We start from the raw sequence: 6,654 nt of genomic DNA, 5'->3' as shown, positions 1-6,654 counted from the left end.
AATGGAACTTTCATATGTCATGTTGGTACTGAAGAGAAGGACAAAGGTCTGGCACTTCTTCCCTCTGCTGATTATTCCTTAAGTGTTTATTTGAAAGGCTAATGCCACTCATTTCAGCTGAAAGCAACCTGTGGGAGTTCTTAGCCCTTCTGCAGATAGGAGATGTGGTAAATCAAATGTCACTTTTCCCTCACCAAATCAAGCTAATGTCTGTGTTTCTGTTAGAGAATCTCTACTTGAAAAGCAAAAGTAAATAAACACACCCCAACACACACAATTTGGAATTAAGACCAGCAATGGGAAAGGCAAAGTAGAGTTGTCCAAGCAGAGAGTGCTCTGAATTGATTTCACAGTGAATCACTTCAGGCTCAGTAAAGAGGGGGGATGTGTTTTGTAGCCAAGGGATGAGGACCCTGGCGTGTGTGGAGCTTTCAGCAGAGCTTAGAACAACAAGAGATTTGCCAGCTTTGTGTTCCCAGAGCCTCTTGGGTTTAGACAGCTTTGTGCCAGTGCTGCAGCAAGCGTGGCTGATGGTGCAGGGGGCACTGCCTGTGCCCAGCCCTGGGCAGGGGACCTGGCACGTGCCACTTGTGCTCCCCTGCTTTTGGGCCAGTGAGGCTGTGCAGGACAACTGCTGACAAAAACACCTCCTTGCTCTTAAAGAGATGCTGCAACCTGAGCAAAACCACCTAGTGATAATTTGACAGTAATCACTAATAGATATTCAGGAATATTTAACTTTCCCCAGCAGTGGGTGATGTAGTGAGGCAGAGGATGCTTTTGCTGTGGGAATTGCAGACCTTTCCTGACTGAAAATGGCATCCTGGCTGTGAACTGGTCAATGTGGCCCTCATGCCCTTCCAGAAGGGAATGCAAGCAGTATTGCTGAGTTTGTTCCATATGCCACACACCGGGTCATGTGTCATTCATTTACAGACAGAGGGACAGGTGAATTCTGTTCTTAATGATATGCTATGGTACAGGTTTGTTTTGGAAAATATGAAGAAAAATTCTGCTGATCTTCACTGCTTAGAGAATATATGATTAATTCAATATGATTAATTGAATTTTAGTTTAAACTTGTCACTGCACAGAAGCAGTTTTGGCTCCTGTGTTTGTTACATAATAAAATGCCCTTTGCTTTGTCTTTAAGTATTTTGCATAGTACAATTTTGCTAACATACTATCTTAAAATTGTGGTTATATGAAGTGTTCGTTCCCTCATTGGATTTGACCATTATTTTTTCAGCATGAGAGACAAAGGGCAGCAAAATTTCTGCAAGCTGCTTGGTCACTTTTAGGTAAGGCACAGCAGTTGTCATGAAACGACATCTAATCTATCATTTTTAGTTCAAATTATATATAGCTAATTGCATTTTCAAAAAAGAATTTTTAGAGTGTTTTTTTACATTTTTAGAATCCTAATCTTAAAACAAGCAAAAACCAAAATGTTTTTCCATGGCTACTCTAGTATCTTAGGAAATTCTAAAGGAAAAGGACGGCTCGGACTGACAGCAATTAAATTGTTTTGGAAAAACTTTGGTTTTGGCAGTGTTAAATTTGCAGTTGAACTTGATCCATTTAAAGTCTCTTCCAACCTAAATAAGTCTGTGATTGTAAGGCTTCAGTGAGACCAGAATTTCCCTCCAGAGTTTTGTAGCTCAGTTACTGCATAAACTCAGTCATTTACAGTAAATTCTTAGCACTAAGGAGGATTTCCTCACTTCATTCAAAGTTAAGTGAAATAAGGCAAACATAACTTTTTCCATCATAGTTTTATGAAGGCAGATTGTAAAATAGAGAATATTTGGAAAGGCCACAAGGATACCTTTTTGCTTTGTTTCATTTTAAAATGAGTGAACCAGTGAAATATTTCCAAAATGACTATAATATTTGTGTAGGGTTTCATTGTGCCATACCTGGCATGGGAACTTGCAGTAGCTGTTTAGTATTAATTTGTATTCTGAAGCTGTGCAGGACTGTGCTCCTCACGTGGAGCTGCTGATGCAGTTGTGTTTGCTGAAGGGATGTGATACCTGAAGCAAATTCCTGGCTGTAGCTGCTCTTGGCTGTGGCACCAGCAGCAAGGCAAGGCTGACATTCCCAGGAGGAGCACACACAGGTGTAGGAAAGAGGGTGGGTTGGTGGAATACATTGGGAGTAATGTGAATACTTTTTACTATTGTGGAATGTCTAGAACAATGAAAATGTGATTGCTTTACAACTATCATTCAGTTGGTATTCGGTTATTTTATTTTGTAACTTGTGGTTATAAAACTCAGAAGATGCAATGTAACCAGATGGTCAACATGTAAATGTGTGCAGGATGTGGCAAAAGTAGTTCTGAGGGCACAGCAGGAGAGTTATCATTAAAAACAGATGCTCAGATTGTGTATATACTTGCAAAGTTTTTGATAGTGCATTTCAATTGATTTTGCATTTCATGTTCTTGTAAAGTGCATCTTTCATACTTTTGAAGATTGTCTACTTGTACTATACTGTATTAAGCCTTTTTTCAGGATTTCCATTATTGCTGGAGCTTCCAACATGTTTCTTTTGAAAAATGTTCTTACTGTTATTTTGGTTTTGTAAATAGTGTTTTGTATTAAATTTGCATGGATAAACCCCACATTTCCAAAACCAGTGTACATACGCTGTGTATAAAATACAAACTGTTTCATAATTTTCATGTAGTCAAGTTATTCAATTTGATTTCATTTCAGTTTATATATTTGTAGTAAATAATGAGAATTTGTTGTATGTTCTCTCAAATGTCTGTGTTTTCATTTTGATAGATAAGTGACCTGCCTCGTTATGTGAGGAAATACATCCTCTGACAAACAAAAGGAAAGCTAACTCCTGGTTCAGGGAAGTAGGACACATCCACATATGAAGTATGCTGGGATTTTGGTTTTGACCAACACTGATGAGAATATACAAGGATCAAGATGCCCTCACTTGTGGCAATCTTTATACATCTACACACTCCTCTGAGAACCACCCAATGTCTCCTCACATTTATATTTAGAACAACATAGATTTTTGAGTCTTGCTAATGATAACCTTAAAGCAGCACAGAAATTCCTCCTGACAGAGGTGATCTGCTTCCCTTCTGTTCCCTGGGCTGGCTCTGGCACTAGCACAGATAATCTGTGTGGGTTTGCAGTCATCAATTGCTTGATCCAGCCTTAGGGAAACTGAACTGACAGGTTTTGGAGCTGTAGTTAAGTTGGGTTATTCTAATGTAGGTTAACAGAGTGTTTTATAGGACCAAATTTATTTTATTTTAATTTCTTTTAGATTATTTAAAAATGTAATCCATTTTATTATTAGACCTGAATATTGAAAATAAATACTCTGTTTTGAGAGATGTTTTTCCCTGTGAGACCTCATTCTGCACCTGCACACACCCAGCTGCTCTTTGCTTTCTGATGAGGCACACTGGGGATTGTAAAGCAGAAACTGAGGAACAGCATTCCAAGGAAAGTGAACACCATTCCTTTAGAAAAGCATCTCAACAGCTGGAACTTTTTTTTGGGAGTTACCAGTGATGGGTTTATAGTTGAAATATTCTGAGTCTGTTGTTTAGTTTTCAGCTCTGAAGAAAACTTGTTATGAAAAGGCTTTGGGGATGTTCAAGGGCAGTGATGCCACATTCAAAAGCCTCTGTTCTGAGCTGAACTCCACCAAGTTCAGGTCTGAGGAGGAGCTGCTGAGGGAGCTGGAGGGGCTCAGCCTGGAGAAAAGGAGGCTCAAGGGGGACAGTATCACTCTGTAGCTCCTTAAGGGAGAGTGGAGCCAGCTGGGGGTTGGACTTTTTCCCCAGCTAACAACTAACAGGATGAGAGGAAACAGCCTGAAGTTGTGTCAGGGAGGGTTAGATTGAATATTAGGAAAAATTTCTTCTCAAAGGGTGGTCAGGTATGGGAACAGGCTGCCCAGTGGAATCGCCATACCTGGAGTGGGCAAGAGCTGTGTGGATGTGGCACTGGGAAAAGGGTTTAATGGTGAGCTCAGTGGTGCTGGGCTAGTGGTTGAACTCAAGGGCCTCAGGAGTCTTTTCCAGCCTTAATGGTTGTACCATTCTAACTCTGTCCCTGTTGAAACCAAGACACTGATATACTATCATTTTTATCTTCCATGAAACTGTCATAGCTAAACTTCCTACTCTTCAGCAGTCCAGTGATGTGTGTTACTTTCTCTCCTAATGCAATTCCAGATATTTTTCTTCTCCACAGTTAGTGGAGGCTGAAATCCTTTTGTACCTTGAGTGATATCTGATATCTTCAGTGTAAATGTTATTTTGTTTTAATAAGAATGACATTCCAGGCAGGTCTGTCATGAGGTAATGCTGTGTTAATTTCATCCTCTCCTTTTTGATCTCAAAAATCTCTCAGAAAGAGAAGGCAAAGGGACAGCCAACACGGTATTTCCTAGCAGAAGATTCCAAGTGCATGAACTTCTGAAGAATACTTAATAAGACAAATCATCCCACACTCCCTGTATTCTTCAGGCCCACAGAAACAAAAGAAAGCAGGATTATCTCTGAAAACTCTCAGGGGTATAATTTAGAAATAGATAAGTAGTACTGAATGCAGTTCCAAATAATGTTTATGTGAAAGCTCTTCTCCACAAACCATTGGGTGATGTGTCTAGCTTGCACTTTTCACTGTGTACTGAAATAGTAAGTGCATTCTGTTCTTTCTCCAGTGAGGACAGTGATCATCTTGTAATTTTTGGCTCAAGCAACATAAACTTCTATTTCCCAGGAATAGTTTAAATGATGGCTATATTTTTTTTCTGGTGAAATCATAGGGGAATTCCCAAAGTTTTCTTCCTCCTGTATATGCAATAGGATTACAGAAGAAAGGTAGCAGATAGACCCCCCAGTGAATGAGCCATGGTTTATTACTCAGTGTTGCTGCCCTTCTCTGAGTAGTGCCATGCTGCTTTGATTATCAGTTTTTGTGTATTTCCTGCATATGGCATCATTGAGCCTTATTTGTGTATTTGGGAACTTTGAAACTCCCATTCCCAATTTGTACTTTTCCTGCTGGCTCAGAAACAGCTTTATCACCCAGACTGCTTCTGATGTGTGCTCTTCTTGATAACTTGCATTAGCATTTTATTCAAAGCGCTTTCATTGCAAATTCAGGAGTTGTGTTTGATGCATAAATTGAAATGACAAACATTTTATTTAGGAAAAATACTTGATTCTTTAAGGACTTATGTGTCCCCAGACACCAGACTGGGGTACATTCCTTTTTTTTTTCGCAGCGAAATCATTTGCCCTTTCAGATATCAACAAATTGCAAGGAGTTCTGTTTTGACTAAAAGCAAACTCAGAATTGCTATAATATACTTTGAAGACATCTATAAAACAGAGCAGATCCTACCACTTCTGTTCCCACAGGTACAGATGGGGAAAGAAACCTCACCACCATCTGTCTTTTCTCACTTGGACTGTCACATAAACCAGGAAAGCCTTATGTGCAATTTAGTAAATTTAGTTTCTGTAAATACAAATTTTTAAAACTAAATTTATTATTGTCTTTAAAAAAAACACAACAAATTCATGTCTAAATTGACAGTTTACTCAACAATGGTAAAAACATGAGGTATTTTTCACTTTCTGACAGATTGCATCTGCTTGACAACATTGCGACTTGAATTAATCCCATGTTTCCTTGTGAGTGCAGGTTGTGCTGTGCCTGCAGAGAGTGAAGCCCCTTTACTTTGGCCAGAGAACTGCTCCTGCACTCTGATCTCCAGAACTAGAGCATTCTGCTGTTTGCCACTTTTGCAGCCTGTTTGTACAAATAAACACTTCATGCCACTGAAGCTGTTACCCTTCCAAGCCAATAAACATGAAAATCCAAGCCAAGGATGTGGCAGTCAAAAATACACACCTGGGTGGTGCTCAGGGCTGCCCAAAGGAGTTTCAGCTCTCTGTTAGCTTCCAGCAGTCTCTGAGCCTTGGCTTCCCTCCACCCCTCACCAAGTCAGCTGAGCCCCCACCTGCCTGCCCTGCAGGGCTAAAACACATTCTGCTCAGATTTAACCCAGCTGCCCACTGCTGGTGTGTTTGAGCCACCTCTGCCAGGAGGTGGAATGGAGAATCTCCTGCAGTCCCTCCAGGCTGAGCTGCAGTGTCCTGCCCTGCCTGCAGGCTCCGGGCCCCCAGGATGGTGTCTCAGGCTGTCCTTGTTGGCCAGCAGGCTCTAAGCAGCTGTAGATGCTGGTTTGTGACAAATCCCACTGGTTTTTTTTTAGGAAAATGGCTGGGGAGCACACAGGTACTCCTGTCAGCTGGCAGAACAGAGGGTGGGATGTTTCTTCACAAGCAAGAGCATCGTGTGCTCTGGTATGTTCCAAATGAACAGCTGGATTGACATGAAATGTATCTCAGGTGCTGGTTAATTTGTCAGGCGTGCTGAGATTCTGGTGGACCAAAGAAGGAATCCAAAGGTGTTTTTACCCTGCCCCACGTTACACTCTTTAGTTGGGCTCAGTTTTGAGTGGGCAGTTCATGCACTGTGGTGCCATGAAAGTGCTGCTGCAGAGCAGAAATATTTTAGACAGTGTAGGAGACAATCTGGAAGTCAAAATAAGGCATTTAAAATTAGGCTGTCAGAAGTGATTAAGGCTGGGGAG

This window comes from Passer montanus, unplaced genomic scaffold (genome assembly GCF_014805655.1).
Source record: "Passer montanus isolate IOZ18808 unplaced genomic scaffold, ASM1480565v1 scaffold38, whole genome shotgun sequence".
Lineage (NCBI taxonomy): Eukaryota > Metazoa > Chordata > Aves > Passeriformes > Passeridae > Passer > Passer montanus.
Note: the sequence above shows the minus strand (reverse complement) of the source record.